The sequence below is a fragment of the Carlito syrichta genome, unplaced genomic scaffold, assembly GCF_000164805.1.
Source record: "Carlito syrichta isolate Samal-C Ts95f unplaced genomic scaffold, Tarsius_syrichta-2.0.1 Scaffold302285, whole genome shotgun sequence".
NCBI lineage: Eukaryota > Metazoa > Chordata > Mammalia > Primates > Tarsiidae > Carlito > Carlito syrichta.
In genome coordinates, this window is record NW_007246381.1 from 127534 (window position 1) to 149587 (window position 22054).

At 36.3% G+C, this 22054-nt stretch overlaps 1 protein-coding gene across 1 annotated transcript in view; it reads left to right on the forward strand.

Moving 5' to 3' along the window:
- The window catches only part of CCDC178 (coiled-coil domain containing 178), a gene marked incomplete at both ends in the record, with an annotated part of 170614 nt that overhangs the window by 124340 nt on the left and 24220 nt on the right, over positions 1 to 22054 (forward strand). The gene's annotated exons all lie outside the window — the stretch shown is intronic.

Sequence of the window (22054 nt, forward strand, 5' to 3'; positions counted from 1 at the left end):
GCGAGACCTCATCTCTACAATAAGTCAAAAAATCAGCTGGGCATGGTAGCACATGCCTGTAATTCCAGCTACTTGAAAGGATGAGGTGGAAGGATCACCGGAGCCCAGCAGGTCGAGGCTGCAGTGGCCGGGGGTGGCCACTGCACTCCAGTCTGGGTGACAGAGTGAGACTCCAACTCAAAAAAAAAGAATTATGTACAAAAAATCATCTATAAAATATACAGTCTGTACACTACGTCCAAGACCTGTTGCCAGTACTATCTCATCTTCAATGAAGACTTTCCCTTGGAATGTCAGAATTTAGGACAGGTAGATTGGCTAGTAAATGTTTCTGTACAGAGAGATAGGGGTGTTGTTCCTACAGTTGATCTTTGTTGATTCCAATGAGTCTTGAAAGGGGTTTGTCATATCTTCCATGTTCTAAAGCCAATAATCAAGGTAAACATCATGTGAAGTAAAAATTAAATTTAAGATTATGGTAAAAATACAAAGCATAAGATTATATACATGGTTTGGCATATACAATACTACTGCAGACATTATTTATAACATTTTAAAATTTTTCATTAATATGTGTTTCTGTATGGCAATCAATGAACTGTTTTTCCTTGAAAATATTAATGAAGACAAGATTGTCCACTTATTTGGCCACTTAACAACATATATTAATTTTTTCAATTGATTGGAAACCCTTGTCATTATCCATTTATTTTCCTCATGGCTGTCACAAATTGCATTTAATTCTTCAAACATATGCTATTTATCTCACTATGAAAGAGATGTTGCAATGGATTATTTATTTTTCTAAAATTTTCAAATGTCATAAAATAGAATTTATATATTAAGTGCAATTTTGATGTGACTCCACTGTATTTGCTTTGTAACCCCAAATAGAGTGCTTCCCTCTCTGTTATTTTAATTATATTTTTAATTGACATATAATTGTACATTTTATGCGGTACAGAATGATATTGCTGTACATGTAATGTTTCATGATCATATTAGGATAATTTATCATCTCAAACACAACATTTCTCGGTGTTGGAAATATTCAATATCATTTTTCTAGCTATTTGAAACTGCATAACATATGATTGTTAACTCTAATCATTTTACAGTGGCATAGAACACTAAAATTTATTTCTTCTATCTAACAATAATTTTATTATTATTTTAGTATCTTTTTTAAAAAAATCTTCTTATCCCCCCTTTCTCTCCCCTTCACACTCTCCAATATCCTCTATTATGCTTTTTTAACTTTAATACAATCAACTTTTTTAGTTACCGCATATGAGTAAGAACATGCAGTATATAACTTTCTGATCCTGGTTTATTTCACTTAAACTAATGTCCCCCAGTTCCATCCATGTTTCATGATTTCATTCTTTTTGATAGGTAAATAGATCTATTATTTATATACACCACATTTTTGTTTTCCATTCATTTTTTGTTGAATACCTAGGTTGATTTCATATTTTGACTATTGTGAATAGAACTGCAATAAACATAAGGGTGCAGATGTCTATTCAGTATATTGATTTTTTTCTCTTTGGCTAAACATACAGTAAAGGGATTGCAAGGTTGTATGGAGTTCTGTTTGTAGGTTTTTGAGGAAACTTTATACTGTTCTGCATAGTGGTTGTACTAGTTTACATTGCCAACAACAGTGTGTATGAGCTCCCTTTTCTCTATGTTCTTGCCAGCATTTGTTATTTTTTGTCTCTTCGGTAATACCCATCCTAACTGGGGTGAAATAAAACTTCATTGTAATTTTGATTTAAATTCTCTGAGGATTAGTGATGTTGTGCGTTTTTATCATAAAGTCATTGATCTTCAGTGTGTTTTCTTTGTGAAATGTCTATACAATCATTTGCCCATTTTTAAATCAGATTATTTGTTTGTTTTTGAGATGTTTGAATTCCTTATATATTCTAGGTATCAATCCCCTGTTGGAAAGTTTGCTGATACTTTCTCCCATTCTGGGGATGGTATTTTCACTCTGTTGATTGCTTCTTTTGCTATGTAGAAGGTTTGTAGTTTGATATAATCCCATTTTGTTGTTGCCTGTGCTTCTGAAGTCTTATCCATTAAATCTATTCCAGGTCATTGTCCCAAAGCATTTCCCCTGTTTTCTTCTAGTAGCATTATAGTTTCAAGTCTTGTATTTAGGTCTTTGATATATTTTGAATTTTGTATAGGTTATGAGGTTGGGGTCCGATTTCATTCTTCTGAAAATAGATGTCATGTTTTTCCAGCAACATTTATTGAAGAGACTGTTCTCTTCCCAATAATGTTCTTGGTACCTTTATCAAAAATTAGTAGACTGGAGAAACATGAATTAGTTTCTATTTCTCTACTTAAGGTGTCATTTGTCTATGTGACTGTGTATATGCCCAAATTTTGCTGTTTTTATTGCTACAGATGTGTAGTGTATTTTGAAGTCTGGTAGAACGATGCTACCAGCTTTGATCTTTTTGCTCAGAATTGCTTTGGGTATTGGGGGTCTTTTGTTGTTCCATACAAATTTTAAGACTTTTTTTTCTCATTTCTGTGTGAAGATATTGATATTTTGAAGGAATTGCATTGAATCTGTAGAATAATTGGGATAGTATGGTCATTTAAAAAATACTAATTATTTCAATTCATGAACATATGATGTCTTTCCATTTTGTTGGTATCTGCTTCAGTTTCTCTCATCAGGGTTTTATAATGTTCCTTGTATAGGTATTTCACCTCATTTAAATTTTTCCTAGTTATTTTATTTTTATTTTTGTAGCTATTATAAATAGAAATGACTTTTTATTTCTTTATAGCTAGCTTGTTGTTCATGTATAGAAATGATACTTAATTTTTATGTTGATTTTGTATCCAGCAGCTTCACTACATTTTTCAGTTCTAACAGTCTTTTGGCAGAGTCCTTAGGTTTTTCTATATATGAGACTATGTCATCTGCAAAGAAAATATGCCTTCTTCCTTTTTATTTACTTGGATTTCCTTTATTTCTTTTTCTTATCTAATTGCTCTGCCTTGGACTCCCATTACTGTGTTGAATAAGAGTAGAGAGAGTGAACATCTTTGTCTTGTTCCAGTTCCTCGAAAAAAGACTTTCAGCTTTTCCTCACTCAAAGTGATGTTAGCAATAGATTTTTCAAATATGGATTTATTGTCCTTGGGTACTTTCTTTCTATGTCTAAGTTATTTAGTTTTTATCATGAAAGGATGCTGAATTTTATCAAATTCCTTTTCTGAATCTATTAAGATAATGACATGTTTTTTGTTATTCATTTTGTTGATGTGTGTATCATGTTTATTGATTTGCATATGTTGAACCATACTTATATTCTTGGGATAAATCCCACTTGATGATGATCATGGTGTTTTATCTTTTTGATGTATTGTTGGATTGGGTTTGCTAGAATTTTCTTGAAGACTTTTATATCTATGTTCATCAAGGATATTGGTATGTAGTTTTTATTTTTTGTTGTCCTTGCCTGGTTTGGGTATTGGGATTATTCTGTCCTCATAGAATGGCTTAGGAAGAGTTACTGCTACTTCAATTTTTTGAAATAGTTTGAGAAGGATTTGCATTAGTTATGTTTTAAAGGTCCAGTAGAATTCAGCAGTGAAGCCATTCATTCCTTTATTTTTGTGGGGGTGACTTTTTACAACTGAGTCAATCTTATTACTTGTTGTTTATATATTTGCTTTCTATTTCTTCTTGGTTCAATTTTGATAGATTGTATTTATTCAAAAACAATTTCCTCTAGGTTTTCAAATTTATCAGCATATAGTTGTTCATAGTCATTTCTAATGATCTTTTTTTCTGTTGTATCTGTTGCAATCTCTCCATTTTGTTTCAGATTTTATTTACTTAGTTCTCTCTTTTTTTCTTAGTCTCAATAATTGTTTCTCAATTTATTTATCTTTTAAAAACAATTTTTGGTGTCATTGAATTTTTGTATTGCATTTTTAGTCTCAGTTTCATTTATTTCTATGCTGATATTTATTATTTATTTCCTTCTACTAATGTTGGGTTCGGTTTGTTATTGCTGTTTTGGTTACCTGTGATACTTCATTTTCTAACATTTCAAATCTTTCTAGTTTTCTAATGTAAACATTTATTGATAATACTGTTAATACTGCTTCATCTGTGTTCCATAAATTTTGGGCTGTTATGCTTCTATTTTTAGCTGTTTCCATAAATTTTTAAATTTTATTCTTAATTTCTTCCTTTGCCCCTTGATCTTTTAGGGGCTTATTGTTTGTTTCCAAGTATTTGTATAGTTTTGAATGGTACACTTGCTATTGATTTCTAGTTTGTTTTTCATGTGGTCAGGAAAAACATGGTTTTGATTTTTTTTTTAATTGTTAGACTGCTTTGTATTTTAACACATAATTAGTCCTAGAGATTATTTCATGTGCTGATTAAAAGAATGTATCCTGCATCTGTTCTTTGAAATTTTCTCTAAACACCTTTTAGGTAAATTTGGTTTATGGTGCCATTTAATTCAGTGTTTCTTTGTTAATTTTATTGTCTGGATGATCTGTCCAATGCTGAGAGTACAGTGTTGAAGTCTCCAACTATTATTATATTGGGGTCCAACTCTCCCATTAGATCTAGTAGTATTTGCTTTATATATCTGAATGCTTTGGTGTTGGGTATATATATATTTACAAATTTTATATTATTTTGCTGAATTGATCTTTCTGTTATTATATAATGTCCTTCTGTTTCTCTTTTTTATAGCTTTTGAATTGAAGTCTATTTAGTCTGATATATGTATAACTACTTCTGCTTGCTTTGGTTTCTGTTTCTGTCATCCCTTCACTCTTAATCTATGTATCATTACAGACTGAGTTTATAATAAACAGCATATAGTTTGGTCTTTTTAAAAATTCATTCAACCTGTTTATATTTTTTAATTGGGGAATTTAGTTCCTTGCATGCAATAATTGATAGGTGAGGACTTAATCTTGTAACATTACTAATTGTTTTCTAGTTGTTTTGTATATTCTTTGTTTCACAATTCCCCTCTTGTTTATTTTTGTGCTTGAGTGACTTTCTGCAGTGATAACTTTTTTGTTTGTTTGTTTTCACTTTCTCTGTTTCCTTTGGGTATCAGTTCTACCAGTGGGTTTTATAGTTTTGCATATTTTAAAGATCATGTTTATTGTCTTGTCATCTCTAGATATAAAAATTCATTTGGCATTTCTTATAAGGCCAGCCTAGTGGTGATATATTCTCTCAGTTTGTGCTTGTCTGTAAAATATTGTATTTCTTCTTCATATCTAGCTTTGTTGAGTAGAATATTTTTTGTTTGTTTTTGTTTTTCTTGAGTACTTTAAATACATCAAACCATTTTCTCCTGGCCTTGTGAGGGAAATTGTGAGATTTTTGCTGAGAAATCTATTGTTAGTGTAGCAGAGGACTCTTTTTTTGTGTGAGTTGATGATTTTCTATTGCAGTTTTTAGAATTATTTCTTTGTTTTGACTTGTTTACTGTTTAGCTATAATGTGCCTAAGAAGGATTTGTTTGGATTGAATTTATTTGGGATTCTTTGAGCTTTCTGTATTTAGATGTTCTGTCTCTCCCAAAATTCAGAACATTTTTAGCTATGATTTCATTAAATATGGTTCCCTCGCCTTTTTCTTTCTCTCTTTCTTCTAGAATTCCCATAATACAAATACTTGTTCACTTAATGGTGTCCCATAAATCTTGTAGCCTTCTTCATTTTTTAAAAATTATTTTTTTCTCTGTCTTGTTATTTCAAATACCACTCTTCTCTTCATAAATTCTACTTGTACTAGTCTGCTGTTGAAGGTATCAATTTTATTTTTTATTTTATCCATTAAATTATTTAGCTCTGGGATTTATGTTTGGCTCTCTTTTATGATATCTATCTCTTTGTTGAATTTCTCATTCAAATCATGAATTTTTTCCTGATTTTGTTATTATATATATCCCTATTCTTTTTTATCTCACTTAGTTTCCTCATGATTACAATTTTAATTCTTTTTCTGGCATTTTGTATATTTCCTTATGATCTGATCTGTTACTGGAGAATTATTACATTTTGTGGAGGTGTTGTGTTTCCTTGATTTGTGTCCCCATGCTAATTTCTATGCATCTAACAGCTGCCTCTTTGTATTTTGTTGAGTAGTTTTCATGGGAAAAGATGAATTTATATAGATGGGTCTTTGGTTGTTGGTTTAGTGTGTTGCGTTGTATTTAGTTCTAAGTGGACAAAGTAATATAGTCTCCATGTAGTTTCTTCAGTTGTAATCCATGCTGGTGACAGTTGCAAGTGTCTCAATGGCCTTGGCTAAGAGAATTTGTGGTGGTGATGGTGTGGCTTTGCCAAGAGTGGGCTTGTTTGGCTTTTCCAGATAAGTGGTGTATGTGTGCACACAGTGGGTCAACCAACTTAGGATCTGGTTCTCTGGGGTTGGGGCCACAGGGCTGTTACTCTGCTTGGGGACATAGGCATGCAGTTGCTCAATCAGCCTTGTGTTGTGCCTGTCAGGGGCAGCACATAGGGCTTTTTCTTAAGCCTAGGTCCAGGCATACAACTACTTAGTCAGCCTATGGTCTTGTCTGTCAGGGGTGGCCCATGGGACTATTTCTATATCTGAAACATGGGCATGAAGATGCTTGTTCAACCTGGACGCATGTCAGCCAGGGGCAGGTCACTGGGCTGTTTTTCATGGCCCAGACATGGGCACAAGATTGATCAATTGGCCTGGGAGGCACAGCTATTGTGGTGGCCCATGGGGTTGTTTCTTGGGCCTGGGACATGGGTATGTTGTCTTGACTGGCTTGGAGTGTGTCAGATGCTTGTTGACTCAGAGACCTCTCTTGCTAAGGAGAGGACACACAGCATTTTGGCTAGGTGAAGGACAGGTTCACCCTGGGCAAGACTGTCAGAGTGTTTCTCCGGTTGGAAGTAAGGGCAATAGGGGATCAGTTTTTCTGCTGTGTAGGACAAGAGTCACAGTTAACCCTGGGCCCAGGCTCCACACAGATGGGGTTGTAGTATTCGGTCACCCATGTGTGCTTGGTAAAATGAAGATGGAGCCCCAGTTCTGCAGAGGTGCAGTGGCTACTGGTCCACAAATGACAGCACACTCCAGCAGTGGCTCTGGTATCAAGATGGCGCCATGCTGCTACAGCTTGGCTTGCAGGCGGTATGTGGGAGTGGGGAGTGCACACTTTGTTCTTCTAATCTGGAGCAATACAACTGCATGAATTTTCAGCAGCTTTCCAAACTGAGCTCAGACTTTGTGAGAACTGTGAAAATATCCTGTAGTAAAAACTCTAAGCACTTGTGTTGGCAGTTAGGGCTGGTGAGATTCTTCTATTTACCTTTTCCCTGCAAGAAGATGTCCCTTCTGTCTCTGGGCTGATCTGATCCAGGTAAGAGAGATGGGGCTGCAGAGGCCAGGTGCCTCCATGCTGCCATCCTGGGCTTCCAGTAACCACAGGTGCCTCTCCATTTCCCCACTGCACCTTAGCATTCTCTCTTTGACACTCCATTCACATCTTAGTTGTTTATTAGTTGCCTTGGTCCCTTTGTGTAGGGTGGAGCTCCAGGCATCTCTGGTTGCCCATCTTGTTGACATCACTCCCCCTTTCTGTCTTTATTCATGCCAAATTGAAGAAAGTGTTCCTCGTGTGTTTGTTGTTGTTGTTGTTTGTTTTTCTAATTCCTACCCAACAAGAACTGAGAGATCACTGGAAAGGAACAACAGAAAGTGCTTCACATAGGAACTACTTCCAACTGCTAATCACTCCTGCTCATCCTTGAGCCTGAATATATATGGCATTACATTTCTATAATGTACACACGCATATCTGTGTCAGAGTGAATTCAAGATAAATTTCTGGATTGTTCTTAGATCCTTTGGATTTATACAATTCAGGTTTGTACTGTTTGTCTGACCCTATTGTCTTTCACTGACTGATTTCATGAAAATCCATATGACATTCTTAGTCTGGGCATCATGTTTTCCTTGCAGGCAAATCTAAATTTATTGACCCTGACCTTAAATTAGTCCTTAATCCATGTCGTCTAGAAACTAATTACAGCAATGTCATTTCTGGGGTAACACTGATGAATAAACTTTTGAAGCCCTAGAGTTAGAATTTATGAATTATGTTTTCTCAAGTTAATTCACCTGTAAAATACCAGGTAAGTTTTAGGCAGTCTTAGAATAGAAGCAATCCTTCACAATAACGATATCTGGAGATTTATGGAATTCTCCACCTATTACTCATGATTTGTCCCACCTTTTTAATATTTTCAATCTCAATAATAGACTTACTCAGAAAAGAGGCATTTGGCCAAGTGTCAGGATAAAAGTAGCCAATTGGGATAGGAAATAAGCCAAAAAAAAAAAAAGCAATATGTATCCAATTATTGTGTTGATGAAATGAAAACCATCTAGAATTGTCCAAAAAATGTGACATAACAATAAAAATTTTTGAAAGATTTCACCAGAAGTTGAATACTTCTTAGCTTTCCAGTTGAAGGCTTCTGTGCAAGTTGCATGTTCTTGAAGGGATTTTTGCTTGAAATTAATGGAATTTGCTGGGAAAGTGTTTCCTGGTTAGAATAATATGAGGGGAGACACACATTAAAGAAAATGGAATTTAATTATTAAAAATTGTATTTTTTTCACATGTTCAGTCACCTTCAAAGTGCTCTCCATCTAATGCAATTCACCTATAGAGACACTTTTTCCACTGTTCAAAACAGTTTTTGAACTCATCCATTCTGATTCCTTCTAGTGCTTCTGCCTTTTTGTTTCTTCTCTTTCATATTTGCCAAACGTTTCCCTTTGAGGACTTTTTTCACTCAGGGAAGCAAAAGTTGAGATCCAGTGAATAGGGAGGGTGGGACACGGACATCATGCTATTTTTGGTCAAAAACTACTGAACATTCAACATGGTGGGCAGGTGCATTGTCATGGTGGAAGAACCAGTCATATGTTTGCCACATCTCCGGATGTTTCATCTGCAAATCATGACTCGAACTGCTCAAAACTTCCAGATAAAATCTTTGGTTGACCATTTGATATGGTGGGGCTAATTCTGAGTGTACTACAAGGGGTCTACTCTCCAAAAGGGAAAAAAAAAGAATTCCCCCCTCATAGTGCTAAAATAAGAGGAAACTTAATAAAAATGAAGGAACAAAGTCGAAAGAAAGAGTTTTCTGCAAGCCTATTTTATGAAGGGCTCCTTACACATGTTAATTAACTTAAGGTTCATAATACTGAGCCACTGTTATTAAAACATACATTTGAAGGATAAAGGAATTTCTTAAGGTAACATAGCTTTTAAGTAATTGTGTAGGGTTTAGAGACCAGGACATCCGATGCTGGCCCTAATATATAGTCAATAAGACACTAGACTTGCACTCTGCCCAGCAAGGTTCAGTCAAATAATCACACCAAGGAGTCATTTTTAATGCTAGAAAAAGATAATGTATTCTGTCCTTAGAAGTCTCCAGTTCACTGTAATCTGGTCCATAAGTTTGTAGTTAAGAGATCTGTGATTTCCCTTGAGTCCTTTTCTAATATTTTAACTAATCCCAAACTGTTCTTTAGAGGAAATTCTCAGACCTCCCTTCAAATACTATTTGTTCACCTCTGAGACTAAGTTTATAGGTCCTTCTCTTGTAAAAAATAAAAATTAAATTAGAACTTTCTAAAAAGCTTTCTTATATGGCGTAATTTCTAACTATACAGGCCTACTCAGAGCATCTCTAGTTCAATCAGAACAAAACAGTTCTGGTAAACTAAAGCTTGGTTCGTGTACCATGCAACTTCTATAGCAATTCCAGATGAGACTGATATTTTTTAAGTGGTTATAAAATAGACATTCTATGAATTCTTTAATTTTCATTTTAAAGACTTTATGTCTTATAGCTAGTCAAATCTAGAACATGCTACTCTTACCCCACATACAATAGCCTTTAATGAATTAATATTACGTCCTTGACTTTCAATGAATGTTAGAAAAAGCAATGGCCAAAATTGACTGTTGCTTCTTGGTTTTCAAAGTAATAAGTGAACTAGTCATATTGTCAAGACATAAAAAAAAAAACCCCTATGAAACTAATTTACCTTAGGTTTCAAAATTAAGAAAAAGTTAATTTTTCTTGATAAAATTGTATTTTTTTCTTTATCCACAGTTAGGAATTCCCTCAACTTTCCTGTTTCCCTCTGATTTCAGCAGCCTAGAAGTTTGGAGTTATTTATGCTCTATATTTCTAACTTCATCACATTTCCTTCTCTCTGTGTGTTCTGTATTCACAACTTTGATTTTTTTTGCTTTTGTTTCATTGGTTTTTAATTGACTATGATGCTTCTCTACTCCATTCAGAGGCAGAATACTTTGTCAACCTTGAGTGAAAATTTTGGGGGTCATTAACTGTAATAATGAGAATGTCTGTCTATATTAGTGGGAAATGACTACTGGGGAAAAGGGTAGAAGGGTACAAGGAGAGCAGCAATGTGAAGGAGTATTAGGAGTCAAGTCCTTCAGGGGATTTCTGGGTAAGCCCTTGGTCAAACATCAGACAAGTTCTTCTTCCTGACACGTATTTATTTGAGGAAGTATAAATAGATCCGAAAAACACAGTAGTATTAAAACATGGGACATTCATGGATCTTGATGATGCAAAACATTTGAAAGCATAATAGAATGTTATTTAACTTGCTGTACGTATCATAAGGGAACATAATTTTCTTCTCCAATCTACTGGCTTCATTTAATGTATTTATTTCCGTTTAATTCTTTGAAGCTTGTTTCTATTTTTCTTCTCCCCTTTTCAAGAGAAGTGTGCATCAGTTGAAAGAGAATGGGCTTTAGCATCAGATATTTCTTAATTTGAATCCTAGTTCTGCCAATTATTTTATCTGAGAATACTGAGAATGTATTTAACTCTTATTAACCTAGGTGTCTTATGGCTTAGGCAAATGTAATAATACCTACATAGTACCTTTGCTTGATAAAGTAATCATATTGTATATAAAACGTTTAACCCCAAATCTGAAAGATAATATATTCTCAAAAGTATTAGGGATACATAACACATACACACACAAAAATACTCCACAATATGGGGCTGCCTTTAAAAAAATTCCTTAACAGGATTTTTTTAAAAAATCTTTAACAACTGACTTATACATTTTACACTTAAGTCTGTCTCCTGAAAAATATGTGGATTTTAAACAACACATCCAAAGTAAGGAAAGTTATTTGTTGAGTGCTTGATACGAGTGACATCTTGGGTAAATTACCTTGTATACATTATCTTATTTTTATCTTACAATTATATTATGAAAAACATTATGTTGTTATCCCAATTTTACACATGTAAAGACTAATTCAGTAAAGATACATTGATATAGCTACTCGTATGTGCTGAAGTATCCAAGTCAGTGTAAATTAGAATTCTTCTGGAAAGTGATTCATCAATATATGTAAAGAACCACACATTTACATCTGCAACTCAGTAACTTTATGTCTAAAAAATGCTACTTTAAGGAAATAACCAAGAACAAAGTCAACACAGATGCACACTTAAAAATGTTTATTATTAATTGCATAACAACCACCAGAAAATATAGTTCATAAAGGCACCAATGATTATCTATTTTGTATACACTGCTGTATCCTAGTGCTTAAGTCATGCTTAAAACAAAGTAAAAACTCGATAAATATTTGTGGTAGCCCTGAATATGTAGTTGAAACATATAGTAGGAAAATTTAAAGACATACATTTCTTAATAACAGAATAGTGTTTCAGTGTATTAGTATCAAGGTAAATTATACATTCATTCAGTATGAATTTTTAGAAATTAATGGGACTTCTTCTTTAGTGACTGAGAAGGATCTTATTAGACTGTGACTACCAAAGGTAACAACTTTAAACTCAGGACCCAAAGAAGAAATTACAACAAAAAGTCAGAGTATATCTGTGGGTTCGAAGAGTCATATTATTTTAATTTAATCTTTGTGATTTTAAAACACTCTACAAAAACACACACGTACATACCTGAAGAAGAAGAAGACAAAGAAAGAAAGAAGGAAGGAAGGAAGGAAGGAAGGAAGGAAGGAAGGAAGGAAGGAAGGAAGGAAGGAAGGAAGGAAGGAAGGAAGAGAAAATAGTGTCATGGACTGTTTTTAGATAGAATGAGGTTCAGCTGTCACTTACACTTTCTGTAAGGGTCTTGGCCACCAAAAGCACAGCCAGGGCCAGAGGTACCCTGTCCCACTAATTCAGTTGTTTGAACAAGTCTCTAATTTTGCTTTAATATTTTAATTCTTTATTTTAAAGCATCTTCCTTCCTTTTCTGATCTCAAAACTTACATGAGTTCTCTGCCTTATTTCTTAGTGCCCCTCTGTCACTAGAAAATAAGAGGATGCCATTTCTTTTATTCTGAGCTTAGATCTGTTTATATTTAGCGTTTACTCGTCTTTTCTCTTTCAACATGGGTTTCTGTGCTGTTCCGTCTTCTCCTTTTCAGCTGTTTTGTCCTAGAACAGGCGTCTCCACCGGCAGAATAGCTCTTTGCTGCCACCTTCTGGTTTGTGGCTGTTAAAACCAGGCTGCGGGTCAAAGGTGACTGTTCATTGAGTGCTTTTCCCAGCTTCTGAAATACCGTCCCTCCTTTGGCTCCAGGCTTCTTCCAGCTCTTCAAAGTGATCTTTTGATTTCTTTTATTCCTTTTCTCTGAAACCTGGATCGAGTAGCTACGACAGAGACCTTATGGCCTGCAAAGCTTAAAATATTTACTATCTGGCCCTTTACAGAAAAAGTTTGCCAACCCCTACTCTAAAGAACACAGGAATAGACAATAGAGGTTGCAGCCACTGCCTGGAGGACTGAGAGCAAGTCCCCTAAGGAGGACCAGGCATGGAAGAGGCTGCCCTCCCTAAGCAGAGAGAGACTTTGTTGGAGAGGGTTTGACTGTGTCTTAGTGGATGCTGGTGTCTTAGCCGATGACTTAACAGCAGTTAATAGGGGTCTGCTCGATCGAGGAACATTGAAATTTGTGGGCAGAGAACCTGGCTGGAAGGCAGGCATCACTGGTTCCCCACAACCTGCCAGTAGCAGCTCTGCAGGAGGAAAGAAAAAATAACTTTAGCCCACCAGAACAAGGATGTGGAACCCCCTGCCGTGGCCCTGTGTGCCCTTCCCCGACTGCGGCAGGGGGCTCCACGTTGATAAAGCTAGACTTGACCTGTAAAAGGAAACTGCTAGCAGGTTCCACCTGCAACTTCACAAATCAAGGTTATAAAAGAGTGGGTTTGAAGCTAAGAGGCAGTACTTGGTTAACAGACATGTTGTATAGTCCACAGGCAAATTTCCCAGATTCAATTGGTTGGAATATGTCATCGAGCCCCATGAACTGCATTTATCTGTCATAACCTTTGTCTCCTTTTAATCTTGGTTTTCTACATTTTTAAAAATTTATCTTTCATTATATTGACATTTTGAAAGAGTCTAGGTCAATTACTTTATAGCATTTCTCTCAATATGATTTATATTTTTTTGTTCATGATTAGATTCAAGTTAAACACTTTTGAGAGGGATATTGCATAACTGTAAGACTGTCCAAAAGCACATGGCATATATTTATGTTATTACTAGTGATAGTAAGGTGATCATGTGGTTAAAGTTATGGTCAACAGATCTATCCATTTCCCCACTATAATTAATAAGCAATCAACTGAGTAATATTTTAAGAATATGCAACTGTTTTTTGCCAACTAATCTTTGTCCAGTGGGCTTAGCATCTACTAGTGAGTTTTAGTCGAATCCATTATTGGAACTGTTGTGAAGGGCAGCTTTTCTTGTCTTTCATTCCCTTTACAATGAATTGGCAGTTTGAAGAATTCAGAGGTCTGGCCCAAGCTAGGCTGTAGGCCATATTTCTAGAGATGGTCATCTTCCTTCAGTTCTTGTTCAGGTCCTTGTATTCTATGAGTATATGTTGTATGTGGTCCTAAGTCAGAATCAACCTCCCTGCCTTTCCTGCCACCTCCCTCATTTCCCCACATCTCATTAAAACCATCTCACAGGGCTTGTTTTACATCCATCCTTGAGATGCTATTTATGAATAAAAACTTGTGGGATTAGAACATGTTAATGGACCCTGAATTTCTCCTTATATAAGATATTTTTAAATTAAAAAAACTTATTTTTGAGTTTGAAAGAACCTGACACTTTTACAGTTTAATTCCACAACCTAGAGACAATAGCAGTGTGTTTGTTAATGATAAATTCACTTGTTCAATAAATTATTCATTGAGCAAATACTTTGCAAGTGACACAGTGCTGGAAGCTCAAGAGATAGAAGAAGAAGCTTCTTGTGGAGAGCTATATGTGTCTAAGATATAGATAGCATAAGGCAGTGCTGGTGCTGATACTTGTTGGAAGACTAGACCAAGAACAAATTCCATGACCTTAATGATGTCAGTTTTCTAATCTTTGAAAGTGTATAATAGTAGATATTTCACTAAATGGATATGATGACTAACTTACACATACACACACACACACACACACACACACACACACGGTCCTTGAATTAAGAAGTTTCAACTTAGATTTTTTCGACTTTACGATGGTGTGAAATATACATCTCGTGGAGGCTGTACTTTGAGTATCCATACAACCATTTTGTTTTTCACTTTTTCTGCATCATTCAATAAGTTACACAAGATATTCAACCCTTTATTAGAAACTAAACTTTGTGTGGACAATTCTAAGAGGAAACTTCTTAATTCAGGGACTGTGTATGTGTGTGTGTTTAAGTTAACCATCAATTCATTTAGTTAGGTTTTGCCCAATGTAGGCAGTCAGTATTTCACTAAGCAGATCACACTGTAGTTCTTGTGAAATCTACCTCATGTAATTCTGGTTCTGTCCTCAGTGGCTACATAATTTGTGTTTCATAATTAAAAAACTGCATCTATCCCTGCCAGGGCTCATAAGCTTCCTAGTAGATTCCATTTCAGAACCAAGGACGGCATCACTGGCAGACTGGTATCTCTTTCACCCAAAGTCTCAGTTCTAGTCTTCCGTCTCTAGTGTAGTAGCTGAGTTACAGAATTCAAAGAGGTATCCCATTTGCAGGAAAGACTTGTGGTGAGGGCGGCCACGTAAGAGCAGGGGCACATGAGAGTCAGAAAGTTCAATGCTAAATACGCCTATCCCTTTGAAGGCATCTGCATATTTAGTTGTCATTGGGATGCTGTCAGTCCGATGGTGTAAATCAATACCCTGGTTCCATCGCTGCCTGCTTTGTGTGTTTGGCCAATTTATGTCATCTCTCTGTGTCAGTTTTCCTATATGCAAAAGAGGACAATAATAACTATTTTATAGATTTCATTGTGAAGTTAAAACAAGATAGTCTACACAATAATTACATAATATATTTTAGCCATCACCATTATTAGGAGTACAAATGGTAGTTTTATCCCTGGGGGAACCCAAGGCATTTATGTCATTCGGTGAATGTAACTGCTCAGATTCTGCTTCAGGAATCCGTTCAGCCACCTTGCCTAAGGCCATTCCCCTTCTCAAGGCAGCTCACCTTCAATGGCCCATGCATACAGAAGGGTGGGTTTGCCACATTAGTCCACCTCAGGGCAAATGTGAAGGTTCATTTTTGCCTCGTGATGCCCTGAGGGGTTGATCAAGGTGGCAGTCCGGACACTCAGCCTCTCTCTCTGTCCAATCCCACTTCATTCCTCTCTCATCCAAAGGAGCTGATTCCAAGTGTGCTCCTTCATGGGTATTCTGCACACTAAACTCCACTCCAGAGTCAGTTATCGAGGAACACTGCCTGTGGCAATAGCCTGGGAGACAACCAAGCCCCTCAACTCAGTCAGATGTTGCACCCTGTGATCTAAGACCTTGGACTCTCAGAGCTCTCTTTCCATCAGTCTTTGGGATACTCTATGGTGTTTTGGAGTTATTGGTAACTCAGTGGTTCTCCCAGGAACTATTCAGCTTCTGGGCGTTCTGCCAAGTGCTTTAGTTGACCGATCTATTTTCGGTAAAGAGAATAAGATCATAGGAAGTCATAGGAAGGCCTTGAGCATCTGCCTGGAAACACTCCCTGTGGCCTTGTGTCTGGTTAAGTATGAAATTGGCAGACAAGTCACTTATACATACTTTCTCTGCCGGTGAGTGGTCATTGGACCTCACTGTCTAGGTCACAGAGGTTTGGGTGCATGACAGAAAGCAGAACTTACAAAAATTCTCTGAGGTGCTAGACAGAAGCTCCAAATGTCTTTCCCTACAGAGTGTACAAATTTGTCCACTGGCAACAGGTTGGGTTGGTTTTATATAGATACACAGATTTCAAATGTACCCTTTTCCTTCTTTTCCCAAAAAACCCACAGTTATTTGACTCTTGCCGCTTCAGACTCCTTGTCTATTTTAATTTCTCATATATTGCCAGCAGTTTTTTTTAGCCTTACATCCATAAGTTCTTTTTATACATTATTTATTTATCTAAGTGAAGAGGCTTGAAATCACTTAAACAATAAGTTGCTTTCTCACTAGTTTACAAGTAAAAACCAAAAAACTTGGAAGATTGAATGGATGAATGAATATTAAGGAAGCACAAACAAATCAACCCAAGTTTCATCCAGAGTGATCTTTCTAAAACACACTCTTTGTTTAGAATTCTTCTCTAATTTTCTTTTGTTTTTAAATTTTTGATTCTTTCTTTTAAAGATGTGGGGTACAATTCAGGGTTAGGTATACAAATGTTGATTAAGCAGGTACCCTTGTTGATGAGGTGTGCCCCTACCTCCCCCAACAGTTTCCCCTTAATTGCCAATCCCACTGCCCCACCCCCCGAAAGTTTCCCACTACCGCCAATCCCTTTCTTATAGTATTATGATAATTGGTTCAAGCTCTGCTTATGAGTGAGAACATATGGTACTCTGTTCTTTGTTTCTGTGATAGATCACTGTGATGGACTCTAAATCGAACCAAGTTGCTGCAAAGTCCATATGTTTGTCCTTCTATATGGCTGCATAATATTCCATTGTGTATATGTACCACATTTTTGTTTATCCAATCCAGCTTCAATGGGTAACATGGTCACTTCCATGTTTTTGCTGTTGTGAATAGAACTACAACAAACATACGTGTGCAGGTATCTATTTTGTAGAATGATTTGAGCTCCTTTGGGTATATTCCAAATAGAGGGATTGTTGGGTCATATGGAAAGTCAATTTCTAGTTCTTTCAGAAATCGACACACTGTCTTGCAAAGAAGTTGCACTAGTTTGCATTCCCACCAGCAGTGTAGAAGCATTATTTTTCTCTGCATCTTCACCAGCATCTGCTGTTTGCTTTATTAATGATGGTCATTCTTATTGGGGTTAGGTGGTATCTCAATGTGGTTGTGATTTGCATTTCTCTGATGATTAGCGAAGCTGAGCACTTTTTCATGTGTCTGTTGGCTGCCCGTTTATATTCTTTTGGGAAGTGTCTAATCATGTCTTTTACCCACATTTTAATGGGGCTGTTTGTTTTTTTCCTTTTGGTACCTTTGAGTTCCTTGTAGATCCTAGATACTAGGCCTTTGTCAGATATACAGTTCGTAAATATTTTTTCCCATTCTGTGGACTGCCTCCCTGCTCTCTTTACGGTTTCTTTTGCTTTGCAGAAGCTTGTCAGTTTGATGAGGTACCACTTGTCTATCTATTTCTTATGCTATAAGCACTTAGGGTTCTGATCAGGAATTGGATGACAGTTCCTATTTCCATAAGGGTGTCTCCTGTATTTTCTAAGATTCTTATATTTAGAGGTTTTACATTTAGGTCTTTGATCCATTTAGAGTTAATTTTTGTGCATGGTGTTAGGTAGGGGTCCTGTTTCAATCTTCTGCATGAGATCAGCCAGTTTTCCCAGCACCATTTACTGAATAGGTTCTCCTCTCCCCAGTGATTGTTGTTGGAGGTTTTGACAAAGATGAGTTGGCTGAGAAATTGAGGCTTTGCTTCCGGAATCTCTATCCCATTCCATTGGTCTATATGCCTGTTCTTGTACCAATACCAGGCTGTTTTGATTACTGTAGCCTTATAGTAAAGTTTGAAGTCTGGAAGTTTGATACCTCCTGCTTTATTTCTTTGGCTAAGGATTATTTTGGCTATTCGTGGTCCTTGATGTTTCCATATGAATTTCTGTATTGTCATTTCCAGGTCTGAGAAGAATGATGTTGGTAATTTAATGGGTATCGCATTAGATCTGTAGATTGCCTTTGGTAGGATGGACATCTTAACAATGTTGACTCTTCCTATCCATGAGCATGAAATAATTTTCCATTTGTTTGTGTCTTCTTGGATTTCTTTGAGCAGTGTTTTGTAATTCTCATTGTAAAGGTCTTTGACTTCTCTGGTTAGGAAGATGCCAAAGTATTTCATTGTGTGTGTGTGTGTGTGTGTGTGTGTGTGTGTGTGTGTGTGTGTGTGTGTGTCTATTGTGAATGGGATTGTGCTTTTTATTTGGGTCTCTGGCTGCTTGTTATTGGTGTATAGGAATGCAACTGTCTTTTGCACATTTATTTTGTACCCTGAGACTTTGCCAAAGTCTTTTATCAGTACAAGCAGGTTTTTGACATATTCTCTTGGGTTTTCAAGGTACAGGACCATATCATCAGCAAAGAGGGATAACTTGACTTTCTCTTTTCCTCTTTGGATACCCCTGATTTCCTTCTCTTATCTAATTGCCCAAGCTAGAACTTCCAACACAATGTTGAACAAGAGCGGTGAGAGTGGGCAGCCTTGTGTTGTTCCAGTTTTCAGGGAAAAGGCTTCCAGTTTCTTTCCATTTAGAAATATGTTAGCTGTGGGTTTATCATAGATGGCACTTACTATTTTGAGGTATGTTCCTTCTATACTTAGGTGTTTGAGGATTTTAATCAAAAAGTGATGCTAGGTTTATCAAAAGCTTTTTCTGCATCTAATGATATAATCATGTGGTTCTTTTTCTTACATCTTTTGGTGTATTTGATTATATATATATATTTGTGAATGTTGAACCAATCCTGCATCCAGGGGATGAAACCTACGTGGACATGATGGATAATTTTTAAGATGTATTTTTAGATCCAATTTGCTAGAATCTTGTTGAGAATTTTTGCATCTATGTTCATAAGGGATATTGGCCTGTAGTTCTCTTTTTTTGTTAGATCTTCACCTGGCTTGGGTATCGGTGTGATGTTAGCTTCGTAAAATGATTTGGGGAGAATTCCATCTTTCTCAATTGCCTGGAATACTTTCAATAGGATTGGTATTAGCTCCTCCTTGTACATTTTGTAGAATTCTGCTGGAAAGCCATCCAGTTCAGAACTTTTTTTTTTGTAGTTTTTGTATGACTAAATCAATTTCCTAGGTTGTTATTGGTCTACTTAGTGTCTCAATGTCTTCTTGTTTCAATCTTGGGAGGTGGTGTAATGTTAGAAAGTCCTCCATTTCATTTAGATTATCAAGTTTGTTTCCATATAGGTGTATATAGTAATCTCTGATAAACTTTTGTATTTCTTCGGGATCAGTTGTGATTTGATCTTTTGTGTTTCTGATTGTGTTCATTTGGGCTTATTCTCTCTTTTTCTTGGTGATTCTGGCTAGGTGTCCATCAATCTTGTTAATTCTTTCAAAAAGCCATCTTTTTGTTTTGTTGATGTTTTCTATGAAATTTTTGTCTTCTATATCCCATATTTGGGCTCTTATTTTTGTGATTTGGATTCTTCTGCTATAGTTGGGGTCCAGCTCCCTTACGTGATTTGTTAGGCTGTCAACTTCTGATCTTTCTATTTTCTTGATGTGTGCTCTTATGGATATGAATTCCCCCCTTAGAACTGTTTTCATGGCATCTCAGAGGTTTTGGTAAGATGTCTCTTCATTTTCATTTATTTCCAGGAATCTTTTAATTTATTCTTTGATTTCAGTGTTGACCCAGTAGTTGTTCAGCATTACGCTGTTTAGTGTCCATGTCTTTGTGGGCTCTGGGGAAATTTTGTTGGTGTTGATATTTATTTTTATTCCACTTGGTGTGAGAAGGTGCACTATTTCAACCTTATGGAATTTGTTTATGCTTGATTTATGGCCAAGGATGATATCGATCTTGGAGTATGTTCCATGGGGTGATGAGTATAATGTGTATTCTGTGGTTGTTGGGTAGAATATTCTGTAGGTATCTATTAAGTCCATTTGGCAAGTGTCAAGTTTAGGTTCTGGATCTCCATATTGATTTTTTGCATCGATGGTCTATCTAGGGCTCTTAGTGGGTTATTCAAGTCCTCTGCTATAATAGTGTTAGAGTCAATATCTTTTTTTAGTTACTTAGTAGTTGCTTTATAAATGCTGGTGTTCCTGTGGTGGGTTCATGTATATTTAGGATGAATATTTCTTGTTGGTGGATTAAACCTTTTATCATTATGTAGTGTCCTTTTGTATCTTTTTAAATTTTTGATAGCTTAAAAGTTGTTTTGTCTGATATTAAGATTGTGATACCTGCCTTCTTTCTGATCTATTTGCCTGAAAACTCATTTTCCATTCTTTAACTTTGAGTCTGTGTACGTCCCTTGTGGTGAGATGAGTTCCTGGATGCAGCAAATAACTGGGTCATGGTTTCTTATCCAGTTTGCCGTTCTGTGTCTGTTCAGTGGTGCATTTAGTCCATTCACACTTAGTCTGATTATTGAAATGTGATTGTTTATCCCTGTCATGAGGTTCTTATAAAGTTTTTAAATTGTTTGTTGTTTTCTTTTGGCTCTGGGGTTGATTTATATGTGTGTTCAAGTTTCTTGCTGTGTGCTGGGAGCCGGCCATGGAGGCCCACTGAGCATTAGGGATCAGGGAGGGCCATGGACCCCGAGACCACTAGGATGCTATCAGGAGCTATTGACCCGATTTCCTCTCCCTTTTCTTGCTCATCACTTTAGCCAGAAAAAACTCCTGCTAGCTCAAGCATAAAACTCTGAGACCTAGAGGAACACAGCTAACTTTAGAAATTCATTGTTCCCTTTTTCCTATTGACTGCAGTTTGACTTTAGTACAACTTATAGTTCAAACTTGGGTCACCTTTAAGAGCCCTAGTATTAGTCACAGGTTTTTTAGTTTATAGCTAGAAATAAATAATAGTTTTATGCAGTAGTCATGTAGTTCTAAGAAGTTTGTAGTAGCTATTTTGAGTGAGATTGTAATCAGTTGTTCCAAGAAGTGGCCCACTGTGAACTTTGGACTGGGCCACATTCTGGAGAGCCCAGCGTGATCTTTGGACTGGGTCACATTTTTTAGAAACTGGTTTGGGCTATTATTAAGGGTTTCTATAGCAATTGTGTAAGTTAGGATTAATTGAATTAGCATAGAATAGAAAGAAAATAGAACTTTATCATTTTAGATGATGTGTATACACAAGCTTTGAAATTATTGATTATTAGAACATTATGATGAATTGTTACATTGTTTTTGAGGAACATTAACCAAGCGTGAGGAACAGAAAGACAATTTTGGGTTTGTTCTTCCTCATGCTTGAGGAAGACATCTGTTGGGTAGGGGACGCCCCTCATGCACCTGGCTTTGTGTTCATGTGAAAAGCGTGTGAAACTGTGCAAATTTTGGGGATAAAAGATTCATCGTTACTCCCATTAAACGGCTTCTGCTTACTTGAACAGGAGTCCAGTCCCTTTCTCTCCCTTCAGTGTCTTCTCTCTTTTGTAAATTGCTGACACTGTCACACCACCAGGGACCCCTGATCCTTGCAGGGGCAGGACTCCCACAGCTGTGCTGTATTCTCTGTTGATTCTGTGCTCTACTGTTTCTTGGGAAGTGTGTGGTCATTTTTTTTTTCTTTCTTCTGTGCTTAGTACCTTTTAAAGTATCTCCTGTAGAGCTGGTCTGGAAGTTGCATAATCTCTTAAGGATTAGATGTCTGGGAAGGATATTAATTCTCTATAACTGATGAAGCTGAACTTGGTGGGTAGGAACTTCTTGGTTGAAACTGCTTTTCTTTG